Source organism: Aquarana catesbeiana, linkage group LG02 (genome assembly GCF_042186555.1).
Source record: "Aquarana catesbeiana isolate 2022-GZ linkage group LG02, ASM4218655v1, whole genome shotgun sequence".
NCBI classification, from domain to species: domain Eukaryota; kingdom Metazoa; phylum Chordata; class Amphibia; order Anura; family Ranidae; genus Aquarana; species Aquarana catesbeiana.
This window is the reverse complement of record NC_133325.1, coordinates 335,403,575-335,422,637: the sequence shown is the minus strand read 5'-3', so window position 1 is coordinate 335,422,637 and position 19,063 is coordinate 335,403,575. Positions and strand designations below refer to the sequence as shown.

The 19,063-nt window shown below is 43.9% G+C and overlaps 1 protein-coding gene across 2 annotated transcripts in view; it reads left to right on the top strand.

Moving 5' to 3' along the window:
* CFAP47 (cilia and flagella associated protein 47) overlaps positions 1-19,063 on the top strand; it is a 769,322-nt gene that overhangs the window by 591,033 nt on the left and 159,226 nt on the right. The gene's annotated exons all lie outside the window — the stretch shown is intronic.

Here is a 19,063-nt window from a genome sequence, read left to right as displayed (position 1 = left end):
GTGCATGAGAGCTCTGACTGGATCCTGATTATCGAGACATCTTCTCTTATTTAGTCATGTTGCTTGGAGTACTGGAATTTTCTCCTAAATACTTTTCAGTCTAAGGTCTTCCTGTCTCAGAAGTTGAGGAATCTGCAGAATTAGAATTTTGCTTCTGATGTCAGTCTCTCCTATAGAACTTCATGAGAGTTTTAGCACTGAGGTATCCACCTTCAAAACCGTTCCACTGCTCATTTTCAGTCAAGATCTTTACAATGTAACAATCCCATGGCATGGGACAAGTCCAGGTTGTTTTCTGGATAAACTGTCCCAGTTATAGTCTCAAATTAAAATGTTTGTTGTGGTGGTTTTTATTCCAATAAGTGTCAGAGGGCAAGTTGTATTCCTTTTTTACTTCTGGGTTGTTGGTCTGTGGAGAAAACCAGTCTTTCCTTCAACATCCTTTACTTGCTAGTGCTTTTAACTGTCATTAACTTCTCTTCTGACTGGTCATTAGGTCTGGTTCAATTAAACTATGCCACTGCTGTGGCTTGCATCATCATGAGGGGGCACCATGGATATTCTGGTTACTATGGAATTCATCCTATTCTGGAATTCATCCTATCCTATTTCTATTCTAATCTCAGGGGACTTATTCCCAGAATGAGGAACCGGCAGGCAGTTTTTCCTCAACAAACAATGTCTAGACCCAAGGCAATGGTCTCTTTATCATCTTTGTGACTTCAACCTAATCTTTTGAACATATGTACTCTAACTCCTATATGGCCAATATGTCATTCTCTGTAGATGCTACTCTTGGTTATAGGTTCTGCAAGTGGCTGTTTAATGCACTTTATTTCTGTTTGGCTTGATTGCCTCTTATTGGGTTGGTTCACCTTGATTTGTACAATCGGAAAAAATCTGGGATTTGCTGCAACACTTCACTTGTATTCATCCTTCAAGCAAAAGACATCACAGACAGTGCGGGGTACAGTGAAAGTTGACGTGTTTCGTGCTGTGGCTATCACTTACTTATAACCTTAAGATAATCCTCCTAATAATCCCTAGGTTGATTCATTGTTATCAAGCTGTGTCCCCCAGTGAACAATAGAGAAAAAAGGGGTTTTGAACTCACTGTAAAATCCTTTTCTCGGGGTCATTTGAGAGACACAGCTGTCTCCCTTCATATGCTATCATTTTCTATTGGACTGCATGCTACTGCTTTACTTTTTATACATGTTTCTGTGTTCAAATTAAAAACTGGATTTGGTGACATCAAATTAATAGATGATGTGCAAATGTTAAAGTGCTTGTAAAGGCTACATTTTTTTTTACCTTAATGCATTCTCTGCATTAAAGTGAAAAACTTTTATGTGCAGCTCCCACCCCAGCCCCCCTAATAATATCCTAAGCCTGAACTTGATCCAGGACTGTACCTGAGAGATGTGGCTCTGTTCTTTCTGTCTCCCTTCTCACTGGACTCAGTGAGAGCAGTGGGAGCCATTGAATCCTGCTGCTGTCAATCAAATCCAGTGATTAGGGAGCGGAGGGCGGGGCTGAGCTGCACAGCTCGGGATTGACCAATTGAGCCTGCACATGTACCACCATAGAAAGTGGATTCCTATAGTGGAACATGGAGAAGTGGAGGAGCCCAAAGCGCCAGGGGGACCCAAGAAGAGGAGGATTGGGGCCACTCTGTGCAGAACCATTTCACAGAACAGGTAAGTACAACATGTTCGCTATTTACTTCTTTTTTTTTTTTTAAGAAACTTTACAATCTCTTTAAATCTCTTGAAAATATAATTAATGAAAGTAGTAGTAATTACTTTTCATGCAACTAAGCCATACGTTCCATACATATACCGTAGTAGATCAATGTTTAGTACTGGGCAATTGTATAAGTTGTATAATACATACATGTTCATATTAAATTAGTTTTGGTCTGAACATTTCAGAAGTAATTTACCTTCTGAAGTCAGTAAATCAATCAATCAGACTTTTAATCAATTTTACAGTCAGTATTCAATTAAATGGCATATGTTTTAATCCACACATGTCATTTCTGAAAGATTTAATAATTTTGATTGGATTAGGAGGATGCTTTACTAATGGAGTTGGGAATCTTCACACGTTAAGCTGTGTAATTGTTCAGTTCAGTTATCTAGTCATATAAAAAGCAAATGCCTTTATACTTATTTCATCCGGACATGATTGGATATTCAGAGTTAGACCCAGTTCACACTGGTGCGACACGAAAGTCACACAACTTTCGATCTGCCTTTGCCCTGCGACTTCGGTCTGTCTTCCACGTGACTTCCATGCGACTTTAATAAACAGGATCCGATTTTGATCCAACTTTGAGATGTGTGACTTGTCCTTTGACCAATCAAAACAATTCCTTTGGTTCTGGTATGGATGAAACATCACGTCAAATTTATAAAAAACACAAAAAAAAAACGGTGTGGGGTCCCCCCCAAATACCAGGCCCTTTGGGTTTGGTATGGATCTTGAGGGGGAACCCCACAGCAAAATGTAAAAAAACAACAGTGTGGGGTCCCCCTCTAAGACCAATACCAGACCAAAAGTCTGGTATGGATTTTGAGGGGAAAATTCATGCCAAAATAAAAAAGCTTCATGGGGTCCCCCCAAAATCCATACCAGACCCTTATCTGAGCATGCAGCCTGGCAGGTCAGGAAAGGGGGGGGGGCAAGAGAGCATCCCCTCCTGAATCATACCAGGTCACATGTCCTTAACATGGGGGGGTGGGTGCTTTAGGGAGGGGGGCTCTGCTCCCCACCCCAAAGCACCCTATCCTCATTTTGATGGGGACAAGGGCCTCTTCCCAACAATCCTGGGCTGTGGGGGTCTGTGAGCGGAGGAATTATCAGAATCTGGATTTCTTCTTTAACAAGGGGGCCCCAGATCCTGCCTCCCATATGAATGAGTATGGGGTACATAGTACCCTTACCCATTCACCCAAAAAAACAGTGTAGTGTAATAAAAATGAATAATGTCTCCCATGGCAGCACCAACATCAATCACGATGTCTTCCATCACCGCGTGGCGTGGCAGTCTGGTGATGTCATCCAGAGACCCCATCCCCTTTTGACGTCGTGGACCCATCATGCCCCGGGCAGTGACGTCACAAGGGGGTGGGTCTCCCGTTGATGTCACCTGATGGCCACGTCCCATAGTTATATAAGAACTGTCAGATGGGCCGACAGCGTGCGCGGAAGACATTATGATCGACATTGGAGTCATTTTTAATAAAGGACTTGTCGAAAACCATCTCATGTTTTTATTGCACTAAACTGTTTTTTGGGGTGAATGGGTAGGGGTACTATGTACCCTATACTCATTCACATAGGGGGGGCAGGATCTGGAGGCCCAGTTGTTAAAGGGGGCTTATAGATTCCGATAAGCCCTCCACCTGCAGACCCCCATAATCACAGCTGAGGGTTGTGGGGAGATGCCCTTGTTCCCATCAACATGAGGACAAGGTGCTTTGTGGTGGGGAGCAGAGTGTTCGCTCATCCCCCATCTTTCCTGACCTGCTGGGCATGCTCAGATCAGGGTCAGGGTCAGGTATAGATTTTGGGGGGGACCCCACGCTGAAATCGGAGCCAAATTGGACCAAAGTAGTGCAGGAACCTTTTCAAATGTCGGGCCGACACAAGTCAAAGCAGTTGACAGTTCTCATAGGGAACCATTGATTTTTACATGTCATGCGAGTTTTGCTCTCAAAGTTGGAGCGATTATTGCACCAGTGTGAACTGGGCCTTAGCGATGAGTTAAACACACTTGGGTTCAGCGAGCATTACTAAAGCTCATGTGTGGAATCTAAACCCAATTGAAGTCAATGGGAGCTCAGTATTAAAAAATGGTTTTCTGTGCTAATAGTCAAACAAATGGCATGGGGGGTCTGGAAACTGCCCTGGGTAAAAAAAAATCAAAGCAAAAACTTTTTTTAAAAATTCAGTTTGGCTGGGAGCAGTGGTTTTAGTAATGCTTAAAGTGAAACATTACAAATGCAAAAGTATCATATTAAATAACATGCCAGAGAGGTGCCCTGACCATGTCTGTGAAGTGGAGGATCTGTGCTAGCTATACAACTTACTACAGCAAAACTGGCACTTTCAAAGAAAAAAGTGGGTTAAGCGCTGGTTCACACCAGCGTGATGCGGGAAACAGCGCGATTCCAGTGCCGGTTCCCACATCGCATAGAACTCGCTCTGCCCTATGCGAACCACTGCGGTTGTCAATAGAATGTTAATGACACCCCCAGATTTATTTGCATATCGCAGTGCGAACTGTGAATTCTGACAGGATTCTGTTATTCTGGTATGGATTTAAAAAAAAGGGTCCTGCACCATTTTGGTCCGAATGCAATGCAAATTTAGCCATACAATCTGTATGGCTGAAAGTGCATCGCACACAAATCGCATGTGATCTGCACAGCAGTGAGTTGCAAATCACATGCGATGACAGCTCCCAGCTGTTTTGTTCTGTTTGTAAACAAACATCCAGGGATTTGTAAACAAACAGCCAGGAAAATGCTTATCCTAGATGAGGGTCTGGTATAGATGTTCATGGGGAACCCCACAAAAAAAATAAAATGTCAGGGGCCCAATTTATACCAGACCCTTCAGGTTTGTTTTGGCTTGTAAGGAGGGAACCCCACACAAAACAAAAAAAAAATGCATGAGATCCCCCCCATAGTGATGTGTGTGAATAAGCAAGGAGTACATAGTATGCAAGCTCCCCCCTCCCTCTTGCCATTCTGCGTCTTCAGCTGTAGGGTCTGGTAAAGATTTTTGATCTTTCTATGAATGTGTGTATGTCTTCTTTTTTTTATTGTAGCATTAGGCAGGTGCGTTAGGCATATTAACTGTTGCTAAAACATCCAAACACATTAAAATGCACATAACTTGTTTTGATGAGTTACTTTTGCATTCTACAGGCCACCTAATGCACGATGCAGGAAAAAACAGATATATCTTATTTTTAAATAAGTGCATTAAAGTGCAAGTTTGTAAATGGGCCCTAGGATTTATTCCTTTGTAACCCCATAACGGGTTCCTTCTCAGGCACACTACAGGCCAGATGTTGTAAACCTCTGTGAATACAGATGGTGATCATTATACAGATGGCTCAGTCATATTTTTCACCTATGCATACATGTATAGAATGCTTTATATAGGCAGAGCTCAGGTAGAAATTACAATCACTGCACTATGATTGCATCTTGGAGAAATACAGAAATTCAAAAGTCATATGGACTGCTATTGTGGTTGTTCCACCACTGGTAAAACCATTGCTTCCAATTGTTTATTGATCGATTCCCTTCATTTACCGGTTATGTCAACTCTACAACATTACTCTGCTGAAAATTCAGCATTCTTTTTTATAAAGAGTATTATTTCAGAATGCTAATATTTCTCATTAGGACAGTTTTGTCAAACAATATACCAGAATACATCACACAGGTTAACTCCTTCATGCCTAAGCCTTTTTCTGACACTTGTTGCTTACAAGTTAAAATCTGTATTTTTTGCTAGAAAATTACTTAGAACACCCAAACATTATATATATATTTTTTAGCAGAGACCCTACAGAATAAAATGATGATTGTTGCAATATTTTATGTCACACTGTGTTTGAGCAGCGGCCGTTCAAATGCAATTTTTTTGGAAGAAATACACTTTCATGAATAAAAAAAAAAAAAAAAGTAAAATTTTTTGTATAATGTGAAAGATGATGTTATGCTGAGTAAATAGATACCTAACATGTCATGCTTTAAAATTGTGCACACTCGTGGAATGGCGACAAACTACTTAAAAATCTCCATTGGTGACGTTTTAAAAATTTCTACACCTTACCTGTTTAGAGTTACAGAGGAGGTCTTGCTCTAGATTTATTGCTCTTGTACTAACAATTGTTACCTCACATGTGTGGTTTAAACACTGTTTACATTTGCAGGCGCAACTTACGTATGCGGTCGCTTCTGCGCGCGAGCATGGAGGGATGGGGCACTTTAAATTTTTTATTTTTGATCACTTTTATTGCTGTCACAAGTAATGTAAACATCCCTTGTGACAGTAATAGGCAGTGACAGGTACTCTTTATGGAGGGATCTGGGGTCAAATCCCAAATCCATCCTTTGCACTTAAAAGCATTCAAAACCCCAAGTTTGGCTGTTTTGCTGTAATTTTTTTTAAATCTGGCGCCTTTAAGTCTTTAGTAAACCGGAAGTGATGTCATGACATCACTTCCAGGTTAGTAGATCAGACCCGATCAAAGGCAATTTCAGCTTTGTTTGAGTCTCCGGCCAGCTGGCAGATGTTTCGACTGGTTGTTCGGGCCTCCCGGTGGGATGGGAGAGCCTGGGTGAGCCACGGAAGGTGGTGGGAGGGGGGCTGCCCCCTCCCGCTGCTTGTAATAACAGCCGAGCAGCTGATTAGCCACATCAGTTGTTGTTGTTACAAGAAAGCTGTCCTTCAGCTCTAAAAAACGATATCGGGGTGATGTGTGCAGCTGCAGGCATCACCCCGCTATGACCACCTGAAGCCAAAGGCCTCGTACACACGGTTTGATTGTCGTACGACCAAGCACCTGATTTTTGTCAAAAGGGCGTGTGCAGGATTTTGTCTAGCATACTAACTATCCGCAAATTGTTGTTTGACAAACACGAACGTAGTGACGTACTATGAGAGTATAAAGAGGAAGTTAATTTCTCAAGCGCCACCCTTTGGGCGCCTTCTGCTAATTTTGTGTTAGTAGAAGTTTGGTGAGCGTTGATTCGCGAATTTGAGATTGTACAAAACAAATGCCTTTTAAAATACATTTGGCATAACTACATGAGTATCACCAGCAAAGCAGCTTCATTATTATTTCATTAAAGAAGATGAGCTGCATCACGAATGTTAATTCCAGATTACCAATGGTAGTTTACAAGAACAAACTCTTCCCGGTCGTTCCTTGATTCCGAGCATGCGTGTCTGTACTTTTCGACTTTTGTTTGACGATTTCTGTACTGACCATCTGAAAATCAGACGTTGAGTTCACATCCGACAAAAGTTTTATAGCCTGCACATCCAGCTTTTGTCTGACGAAAAAGTCAAATCGGCTGTCGAAAGCACCGTACTAATAATCTGAAAATCCGCAGACAGCTCGTCTTACGAATTTTCCCTTCTGATTTTGATATCGTGTATAGGAGACCCAAGGCTGCATTTTTGCATTACGTCATTTTCAAGGGGTTACATATATCCAGGGCCGGACTTTCCAAAGGGCTTGACTGGGCTCAAGCCCATGGGCCCCGCCCAATAAGGGGCCCCGCGGGCCCCATCTGTTTCCGTTTTAAATACCGTGTGGCGGTGTCCATATCTTCTTTACACTAGGCGTCCGTGCTATATCCGAAAGACGGCTACAGCGCGGATACCGATTGCCGGGAGGGCCCTTGGACACAGCCAATCACAGATCGTGCTAAATGGCCAATCACAGCGGCCATTTAGCACTCAATCTGAGTGTCCAATGAGAGATGATCTCATATGAGATCATCTTTCATCGCCGGCTCTCCCTCTTTACACAGAGACAGCATGTGAGGAGGGAGAGCAAACAGCTGCAGCTTGTGAGTAAAAAAAAAAAGGGGAAAATAAAGTGCTCACAGTGTCATCTGTCCCCAGTGCCATCTGTCAGTGCCAACTGTTAGGGATGAGCCGAACACCCCCCTGTTCGGTTCGCACCAGAACATGCGAACAGGAAAAAAGTTTGCTTGAACACGCGAACACCGTTAAAGTCTATGGGACACGAACATGAATAATCAAAAGTGCTAATTTTAAAGGCTTATATGCAAGTTATTGTCATAAAAAGTGTTTGGGGACCCGGGTCCTGCCCCAGGGGACATGGATCAATGCAAAAAAAAGTTTTAAAAACGGCCGTTTTTTCAGGAGCAGTGATTTTAATAATGCTTAAAGTCAAACAATAAAAGTGTAATATCCCTTTAAATTTCGTACCTGGGGGGTGTCTATAGTATGCCTGTAAAGGGGCGCATGTTTCCTGTGTTTAGAACAGTCTGACAGCAAAATGACATTTTGAAGGAAAAATTCCATTTAAAACTACCCGCGGCTATTGCATTGCCGACCATACACATAGAAGTTCATTGATAAAAACGGCATGGGAATTCAACACAGGGAAACCCCGAACCAAAATTTAAAAAAAAAATGACGTGGGAGTCCCCCTAAATTCCATACCAGGCCCTTCAGGGACAGTCACAGGGAAGTCCTGTCATGTCCCGTGCATCAGAGGGGGCGGGGTCACCGGGTGGCCCCGCCCCCCGTTATTTAAGAGCCGTCAGACGAGAAGACGCCATCACACAGCGGGAGCCTCCCTCCATGCCAGCATGGATGCGGAGCGGCCCGGAGAAGAAAATGAAGAAGAGAAGAAGAGAAGAAGGAAGAAGAGAAGAGGATGAAGAAGAAGATGAAGAGAAGAGCGGAAGCCTCCCCCATGCCATGGGTGCGGAGCGGCCCGAGGAGAAGAAGATAGAAGACGCCGCGGAGGAGATGCTGGACGAGAATGCCGGAGGAAGAACCAGAAGAGCCAGAAGAACCAGAAGAAGATGAAGGAAGATAGAAGAAAGAAGAAGCATTTAAATAAAGGAATTGTCAAAAAACGTCTCTTGTCATTTTTAACATTTTTGACAGTTTTTTAGTGAAATGGTAGGGGTAAGTACCCCCTTACCATTTCTCACAGGGGGGGGCCGGGATCTGGGGGTTCCCTTGTTAAAGGGGGCTTCCAGATTCCGATAAGCCCCCCACCCGCAGACCCCCACAACCACCTGCCAGGGTTGTGGGGATGAGGCCCTTGTCCTCATCAACATGGGGACAAGGTGTTTTGGGGGGCTACCCCAAACCACCCTCCCAATGTTGAGGGCATGTGGCCTGGTACGGTTCAGGAGGGGGGGCCGCACTCTCGTCCCCCCCGCTTTTCCTGCGGCCTGCAGGTTGCGTGCTCGGATAAGGGTCTGGTATGGATTTTTGGGGGGACCCCACGCCGTTTTTTTTTTTTTTTTGGCGCGGGGTTCCCCTTAAAATCCATACCAGACCTGAAAGGTCTGGTATGGAATTTAGGGGGAACCCCACGTCATCATCCCCTGGGGCAGGACCCGGGTCCCCAAACACTTTTTATGACAATAACTTGCATATAAGCCTTTAAAATGAGCACTTTTGATTTCTCCCATAGACTTTTAAAGGGTGTTCTGCGGCATTCGAATTTGCCGCGAACACCCCAAATTGTTCGCTGTTCAGCGAACTTGTGAACAGCCAATGTTCGAGCAGAACATGAGTTCGACTCGAACTCGAAGCTCATCCCTACCAACTGTCCCCAGTGCCACCTGTCAGTGTCACCTGTCCCCAGTGCCACCTGTCATTGCCACCTGTCCCCAGTGCCATCTGTCCCCAGTGCCACTTGTCAGTGCCATCTGTCCCCAGTGCCACCTGTCAGTGCCATCTGTCCCCAGTGCCACGTATAAGTGCCATCTGTCATCAGTGCCACCTATTAGTGTCATCTGTCAGTGCCACATATTAGTGCCATCTGTCATCAGTGCCACATCAGTGTCATGTGTCATCAGTGCCACCTATTAATGCCATCTGTCATCAGTGTCATGTGTCATCAGTGCCACGTATCAGTGCCATCTGTCATCAGTGCCACCTGTCAGTGTCATGTGCCATCTTTTATCAGTGTCACATGTCATCAGTGCCCTGTATTAGTGCCATCTGTCATCAGTGCCATGTATTAGTGTCATCTGTCATCAGTGTCATGTATTAGTGCCATCTGTCATCAGTGCCACGTGTCAGTGCCACATATTAGTGCCATCTGTCATCAGTGTCACGTGTCATCAGTCCCACGTATTAGTGCCATCTGTCATCATTGTCATATGTCATCAGTGCCACGTATCAGTGCCATCTGACATCAGTGCCACCTGTCAGTTACATAAATTATGTAATTTTGTTTAGTTGTTTGTTCAGAATTGTGATCTCTATTTTTATTCTCAGTTTATCCTGAATTGTGTAGCTCTAATACATAGCTTGTGTATGTATCATTTTTTTCTATTTAAAGTAATGTATAGAAGGTAGGGCCCGAAAGTGACTCAAGCCCAGGGGCCCCCACCACCCTAAGTCCTGCCCTGCATATATGGTAGGGCTAGAGCACAGTAAAAAAAAAGATTAATTCTTGCAGACTATTTGTTGAACAGCTTATCTAAAGATAATACAGGCCCAATAGAGGTAGAAGTGAGATAGTGACAGAAAACCATAACACGTGGCTCATGTCTGTTTCTATTTCATCTGAATACAGCATGTGTACCTGTGAGAAAATCACTTTCTTTCAAATGTAACATCTTTTTTTCTGATTAGATTTTTTTACTTTATATTAATGCAAAGGTAATGCCTGCCTGAGCATGCTTCAATACATGTGTTTTGCTTGGGGACTGACCTGTTAAAGATTATTGATTAGTTGCTGTCATTCCATGTGGACCACACTAGCTAATCAGTACAAGGCCACTAGCTGTGAAAGGTTTTAGCCTTTTAACTGCACCTCTATGCATGTTGAGTCGGAATGCCTGACTACTTATTTGAAGTGGAAAAATATCATTTGTTCAAAGTCATAACATATTTCATAGCCACACCAACACTTTCCATTAAACTGACAGGTTTTGTAAATGGCTTGAAATGGGTTTTTGAAAATAATTAGAAAAGACGTTTAGAGATAATACAAAAAAGCCAAAATCAATACAAAGCAAATACTAAAATATATATTTGTAGCAATATCCTCATATGTCAGGCTAGCATGACCTTTACTTGAAATAATACATTTTTTTAGGAAAAGTTCACTTTTCTTCCAGCTGACAAACCTAAAGATAGTGTTTGTAAACTTTTGTATAACACTTTAAGCTTTTTTTGACATACAGTATGTCTAATGTAATGTTAAACCTTCAGTTTTCTAAGCACTTTTAGCAGCATGTTTAATCACTTACTGAATATGCACCTTCTTTATCTTTTAGCCCTCGTTCACACTGAACACGGCTTTAAAATTGTACGACTTCATCTGAACTTGCACAATTTCAAAGCCGAATTTCAGTCCAACTTCGGGGCGACTTGAAAGACAACTGTGTGGGTTCATGCAGAGATGTCTATTGGAGTCACCCGCGAAGTTGCCAAAAGTAGTAGAGGGACTACTTTTTGAAATCGGCGTCGCAAAGTTGGCATCATACTGATTGGGATGGTGCCATTGCTGGCAATAGGCTGCGATTTGACTTGCGATTTGATCTGTCAAATCACATGTCAAATCGCGTCAATGTGAACGGGGGCTCTATTCTTGCCTATGTTGCTGTTTAAGCCAGTGCCTTGATCGCTGCCCTAGGTTTCCTGTTTCAGGGTGGCTTCTTTGTCTTGCAGCCTCATATGGAGCCACTCTTCCATGCAGGGACTAGAACTCCATCTCCCTACTCTGTGCGCATCAATAGAAACACACAACACCTGTAGCCTAGGATAGCAAGGCAGTCCCCTGCTCCTCCCTCCACCTCATCCTTCTTTCTCCAAGCTAACAGACTGGCTGGAAACTGCACTATCCACTGTAAACTCTTTCCTGTGCAGACCAGACGTTTAGGGAAGCAGCACGAGAGAGCAGGAACCAGCAGCATTAAGAGCTGTAAACAGCAAGTGCTGGGGTAAGAATTTTAACAAATAGTTTATTGGGGGTTGTTTATTTTAGTGTTCTCAATGTGTTAAGCTAGCCTCACCAGTGCCCATGAATGCAGGCTCACCTGTGCCTATCAATGCAGCCTTGTCAGTGCCCATCAATGCAGCGTGACCTGTGCCCATCATTGCAGCCTGACCTGTGCCCACCAATGCAGCCTCACCTGTGCCCACCATTGCAGCCTCACCTGTGCCCACCATCCCAGCCTCACCTGTGCCCACCATTGAAGCCTCACTGTGCCCACCATTGCAGCCTCACTGTGCCCACTATTGCAACCTCACTGTGCCCATCATTGCAGCTTCACCTGGACAGAGGAAGAGAGAGGGCATCCAGATCATGAGTGGAGGAAGAGGAGAGCGGCGGGATCACAGAGCGGGATAGCACGCCGGAACAGCTTACATCACAATTGCCTCCGCTCCGCTCGCCATCATACACAGCCCCACCTCCTCCTGACACGGAGTCAGTGATAGACACAATGCTGGGATGCGTTCTGTCTATCACAGGCTCCGGGTCAGGAGGAGGCGGGGCTGTGTATGACGGCGAGTGGAGCGGAGGCAATTGTAATGTAAGCTGTAACTTCTCCTTTTCTCCATGCTCTCTTTCCCCATGGCGATCGCTGGGAGAATGGATCCTGATTAACCCAGCCTGCTGGTTGTGCTCGCCCCCCACTCCCAGGCAGCCCAGCTCCTTGCCAACCCTCATTTTCCACTCGCAAAATGCGAGTAGGCGAGTGGAAAATTTGAGGGCTGTCTTAGAAGCTAGAAGCTAAATAGTGTTATCCTATGTGTCCATGCACACTACTTTAGGCTATTAGCGTTTTTTGAGCTTCAGAGTCTAGGAGCAGAAATAAAAAAAAAAATTGTAGCGTTTTTTCAGCAGAAACAATGCTAAATGTTACTAATAGCTTTTCTAGCTTTTTAGGTGCTTTGGAACCGTTGGTCATTCATTTTAATGGGCAAGGCATTTTGGGAGCGCTGTATACAGACCTCCCCAAAGATGGTGCTTGTGGGACTTTTCCTAACGTCCCGCAAGGGCACCGCCCCAGTGTGAACAGTCACATTGAAATGAATGGGAGGCGGTTTTCACACCACCTCAGTGTGAAGCCAATAAAATGCCAAAGCTCCTAAACGCTCCTAAAACGCTGCTACAAAAAGCTATTACCAGCGTTTTTTTATCCAGCTTTTTTTTCCAGTTTTTTTAGCTTAAAAAAATCTAGTGTGCAGCCTAATAGTGCAATGCTACCCTTAATTCCTTACTTCACCCCCAACTGCCCCACCCACCAACTTGCTTACCGCTCAACAGATTGCCAACCATTTCAAAAGCAAAATCGACACCATTCGCAAGGAGACCCATTTCCCTGCTCCCATTTGCCTCTAAGCTCATCAAACGCCTTGTCCATGACCGAACGAGTTGCTACCTCATGTCCGGACAACAACCCCCTACAGTACGGCTTCCATCCACAACATTCTACTGAAACTGCCCTACTAAAACTCACCAATGACCTACTAACTACTAAAACCAATGGCCATTACTCCATACTCATACTCTTAGACCTCTCTGCTGCCTTCAACACAGTTGACCACCTGCTCCTCCTCAGCAAACTACACTGCCTTGGCCTCTGTGATTCTGCTTTATCCTGGTTCTCCTCCTACCTATCTCAGCACTTTCAGTGTCACTTACAACTCCATCTCCTCTACTCCTCTTCCTCTCTCTGTTGGGGTACCCCAAGGCTCTGTCCTTTGGCCCCTCCTATTCTCGCTCTATACCTCTTCCCTGGGCCAGTTGATAATCTCCCGTGGCTTCCAATACCACCTCTACACCGATGACACCCAGATCTATCTCTACACCCCTAAACTCACCCCCTCGATCTCCTCACAGATCTCAAACTTACTGAATGATATCTCGGTATGGATGTCACACCACTTTCTCAAACTCAATCTTTCTAAAACCGAGCTTGTAATATTTCCCGGTCCCCCCCCAATGACTTTACCATTAAGATCAACAGCACAACCATTGGTCCCTCCACACATGCCAGGGTGCTGGGTGTAATCCTTGACTCTGACCTCTCCTTCAGGCCCCACATCCAATCACTGGCTAAATCCTGCTGCCTTAACCTCCTCAACATCTCCAGAATTCGACCCTTCCTGACTAATCACAAATTGTTGCCACAATATTTGAAATGGGGATTATTCAAATTACGGGTACCATCATCCTTGAAGAACTATAATTGGAGGGATTGGGGAGAATGTGACATGGACTACTCCAAACAAGTCCTACTTCCCCATAGAGAAGAATGTGGACTATTGTGGTACCCCATGAAGACATACAATATAGATAAAATTCTAGTTTATTAAATTACAAATGATAAAAAATATATAGAGATAGAGATTGACAACAAGACAATTTGAGAATTTTTGCCAAACAACATATATTCTAAAATAGCAATATGAAGAGCCCGCATGAGTATATGAAGGCAAGTTAATATACTTAAGAACGTAAGCCTCAACAGTTTCGCGGCAATGCCGCTTCCTCAGGAAGCATCCAAATACAGTATCTAAAAAGGTAAAACAGTCAAAATTACATACATATATTGATAAGGTGTAGTACAAGGTCATATAACATAATATTGGAGTAATTAACACGTTTTGTAAATACACTAACCAACCACTGCCCATTCTGGCATAGACGGTAGTTGTGAGAAGCCCAAATCGGGTGTTCCCCCTGGGGCAAGCACGGGGGGTTGACAAGACAGGCTAATGTAAAAGAAGAATATATCATGAGTGTTGGTGTAGGGTATAAACTATAGTAGAACGTATGCCACCACAGTGAAGGGTATAAAAAGGAAGAATGTGTAAAAAGAATAAAGAAAGGAGAAGAGGGAGGGGGGAGAAGGGAAGGGAAAGAAGAGGAGGGGGGTAAAAAGGGGGGGAGAGAAAGGGGGGAAAGGGAAGGGAAAGAAGAGGAGGGGAGGAAGGGGGGTGGAGGGTGACAGAAAGGGATCACTAAGGTGGGTAGAAGTTCCCATCCATGGCTGTGGGGCACCTAAGGAGTGATGTAATTACTAATACTCAAATGGAACCCACCAACTCTATAGAAAAAAGAGGTATTGGTTGTTAATGGTACCCGGGGATAAATACTGATTCCCAGCGACAACTTAAGAATTGCTGAAACATAAGAGGGGCAAAGAAGAGCCCGTGAGGTAAGTATGATAATGCCTGTGAAAGTCTCCTCTATCTGTCTGGGGTCTGCTGCAACGGCGGAGCCCGCCAGAGATGAGCTTCTTCTCTATGGGGAGGTAGGACTTGTTTGGAGTAGTCCTTGTCACTTTCTCCCCAATCCCTCCAATTATAGTCCTTCCTGACTAATGACACCATAAAGCAACTTATTTACTCCATGGCTCTGAAGAAACCAGCGTTCATTGGCTGGTGAAACGCGTCAGCATGTGACGTCAGCACGTCTTCCCAGAACCACGTGCATGCTGTGGATGGACGATCAGCTGGGATCCAACAGCTGATGACCAGCGTTTTTTCGATACACACGTCCTGTGACCGGTGGTGCGTTTTTTTCTATACACACGCCCTGTGACTGGCGGTGCACAATACGCAGCGAGAACAGTGAATCTCAGGCAGGAAGATGGCTCCACATGGACTCACCCCCCAAGCCATTCCTTGGAGCTATGCACGGCGGTCTGTGGATGCTGGATGCCGACAGAGTGGTGAGAGATGTATCGCTCTAATGTTGCTTAATATGCCTCCCATTGCTGCTTTGACTCCACATGCCTGCTTCTGCCACTTATACAGCTGTCTTTATGCCAACCTTTACTAGACTTACCTGCCAGTCACATATACTGCTCTTTTGATGTTAAACTGCTGGTCCCAGCCTGCTCTATTATCTACTTTGGACTGAATCAGTTCCATATATGGACTTCTAATCTTCCCATCCACACATACCCACATCCCTGCTATACCACGCACCTGAAAAACGAATATAATAGCTGCTTTAAAAGCCTGAATATCTATCCACAGTATTCATAAGTGGTGAATGGTGTTTGAATGTGGTATGTATTGCCGCGGTTCCCTTGTTTTTAACGACAAATGTAATTTTATTTTTATTTTTATAGGGTCTGTGATAGTCACTTACCATAGCCCTTCTTGTGCAATTTTTGTAGTATCCATTTGTGTGGTGTAATTTTCTGTACAATAAAATTTGTTTTGTTTTTTGTAAGACATTGTTCTGGATAATTTTCTCCCTCTTGAGAGATTCTTATTCTCTCTGTTTTTTCTTTATTTACTCCATGATTATTTCCCACCTTGACTACTGCAACTCTCTCCTTAATGGCCTACCTTTACGCAGGCTATCCCCCCTTCAGTATATTATGAATGCTGCTGCTAGACTAATACACCTCACTAACCGATCCGTGACTACTGCTCCTCTCTGCCAATCCCTTCACTGGCTTCCCCTACCCCACCGTATAACATTCAACATTCTAACAACAACATACAAGGCCATCCACAACATCTCCCCCAGCTACATCACCAACCTCATCTGCAGATATCGCCCAAATCATCCCCTCCACTCCTCCTAGGACCTCCTGCTCTCTAGCTCCCTTGTTACCTCCTCTCATGCTCGTCTTCAGGGCTTCTCCAGAGCCTCTCCCATCCTCTGGAATTCCCTGCCCCGGAATATCCGATCAGCCCCTAACCTATCCACCTTTAGGAGATCCCTGAAAACTCACTTATTCAGGGAAGTCTATCCCATACCCACCTAATAACCCCATCAAATCATTCCCCGCATCTATTACCTTTTGTACCACCACCCCCTCCCTTTAGAATGTAAGCTCTACGAGCAGGGCCCTCCTGTCTCTTTTGTATTGAACTATACTGTAATTGTGCTGTCCCCCCACTACAATATAAAGTGCTGCGTAAACTGTTGACACTATATAATTTGTTAATAATAATAATTTCATTTGCAAGAGTTGTTATTTATCAGCTACAGAGTGCTTAATAACTGTTTAGTTGTCTGTCTAGTTAACATTAAAGTGTTACTAAACCCACAACAGTAATATCAGTCTGTATATGCAGTAAAGCATGCTTGTTATACTAACAGTGGAACCAAAGGGGTTCATCCTCCACATTGTGTAAAAAGACTGTTTGATCATGTTTTCTCTGATCCTCCTCTTCTTCCACAGTCCCCAGTTCATCTCCTGATAGAACAGAGCCTTTGTGTCACTTTGCACATGCTCAGTTTGGTGTATATTGCTAGGGAGTTGTTTTTGTTCTTGTGAGGTTGCATGTGATCAGCACAGGGCCAATCAGCACTGTCCAGACAGAGGGTCAGGGGTCCTGCAGCCTCATAGGACGGTCAGAGTAGAACGAAAACTTCTCCTACAAGCTGTAACCACACACTGATAGAAGTCACAAGACTGCTATATACTGCTGATGAGAAAGGGTATTTAGCAGTTTATATTTACTAAAATAATTGCATTTTCATGTTCTGTGTACTGTGGGAAACCAGATATTGTGAATGCAGGGTCCTGGGTTTAGTAATACTTCAAGGGGGAGACAGAATTGAATAATGTAGCAGAGCTTATCAGGTGGAAATTGTATTTTATTTAGACATCAGCTGTGGAGCTGTAACCAGGGCTCTGAGTACAAACAACCCCCCAATCATTGAGTATGCTCTTACAGGTATACAATATATACACAGATGTACATTCATACCATTGCATATACATTTGTGTAAAGCAGCTGATTTAATTGCAAGAATATATCCTTGTGTGATAAGGTACACCTAAGTGATGTGCAGATCTAGTAGTGGTAAAGTTTAATGGATAATTGTAAGTACACATTAGCTCTATTAATTTAAAAAGGGCTGCCAAAAAAAATAAAACATACCCACTTTTTTTTTACTTATTGCTACAGTTTTCTCTTTATGACACCCACCCCCTCCCCACCACAGGGTCAGATCTATAATTCTTAAATATGCAAAAACCATGAACTTTTCTGACTGCAGAGCTGTAGGTCGGACTAAGCAGGGGGTCTGTTGAGCCTTTGCAGAGGACTACTACTTTCACATAGAATCAAGACTTCTTTACAATGTGCTGGCAGAGGACAGGCATTTCCTCTCTAGGTGTGGCTGCTTTCTTAAAGGGTTACTAAACCCTTGTTTTTTTTTTTTTTAAATAACAAACATGTCATACTTACCTCCTCTGTGCAGTTGGTTTTGCACAGAGTGGCCCTGATCCTCCTTTTCTGGGGTCCCTCAGCAGCGCTCGTGGCTCCTCCTCTTCTGGAGTGCCCGGTCAGAGAAGCGCTCTCCTTTGGGACACCCGTACGGGCGCTCTCCCAAGTCCTACTGCTGCGTCTATTGACACAGACAGCAGGACTCGGCCTCGCCCCCCCCCCCCCGGTGCCTGCGTCATTGGATTTGATTGACAGCAGTGGGAGCCAATGACTGCACTGCTATTAATCTATCCAATCAAGAAATGAAACACTGGCCAGAACTGGTGTGCTCATTCCCATTGCGGGAATTATGGGGCTCAGGTAAGTAAAAGGGGGGCTCTAGGGGGGCTGCTGCATGACAGGATGTTTTTTACCATAATGCATGGAATGCATTAAGGTGAAAAGCCTCAAGGGTTTACAACCCCTTTAAGATAACAAACCAAAAGACTTTGCACACACTTTGTTTTGATGCACCTGGAATGTATTTAGCTGATTTAATGTAGTTCTAAAGGCAGAAGGTTTTTTTTTTACCTCAATACATTTTAGGCATCAAGGTAAAACAGCCTTCTGCATGCAGTTCCAATCCCTCCCCCCAGCCCCCCTTTTACTTACCTGAGCTGGATATCAATCCAGCGATGTGCATGAGAGCAGCTCCTGCTGCTGTCAATTGCAGCCAGTGACAAGGGAGATAGAGCAGACGCATAGCCACAGACAGCAAGGCTCAGGAGCCAGCCTAAATGAGTGTCTCCATAGCAAGCGGCTTGTTATGGGTGCACTCAGCAGGGTTAGGAGCCTGGAGTGCTGACGGGGGACCTGACAAATGGACGAATGTTATTTTAAAGGAAAAAAAATGACATTTACAATCACTTTCAGCCCACGTTCACACTGACATGAAATTTTATAGATAGACAACTCCTATCCTCATATTGATTAGTGGTTCCAAATTAATAATAACTACTGCAGTAGGAAACGGACACAAAAGCTACATGCTGCATCTTTCCATATAACTGTTCTGTTTAATTATGACGCAATTGAAGTTTTTTATACACATGGTTATGTAGGTATCACATTAATATTACAATTGTACATTTATGGTAACTGGAGGAGT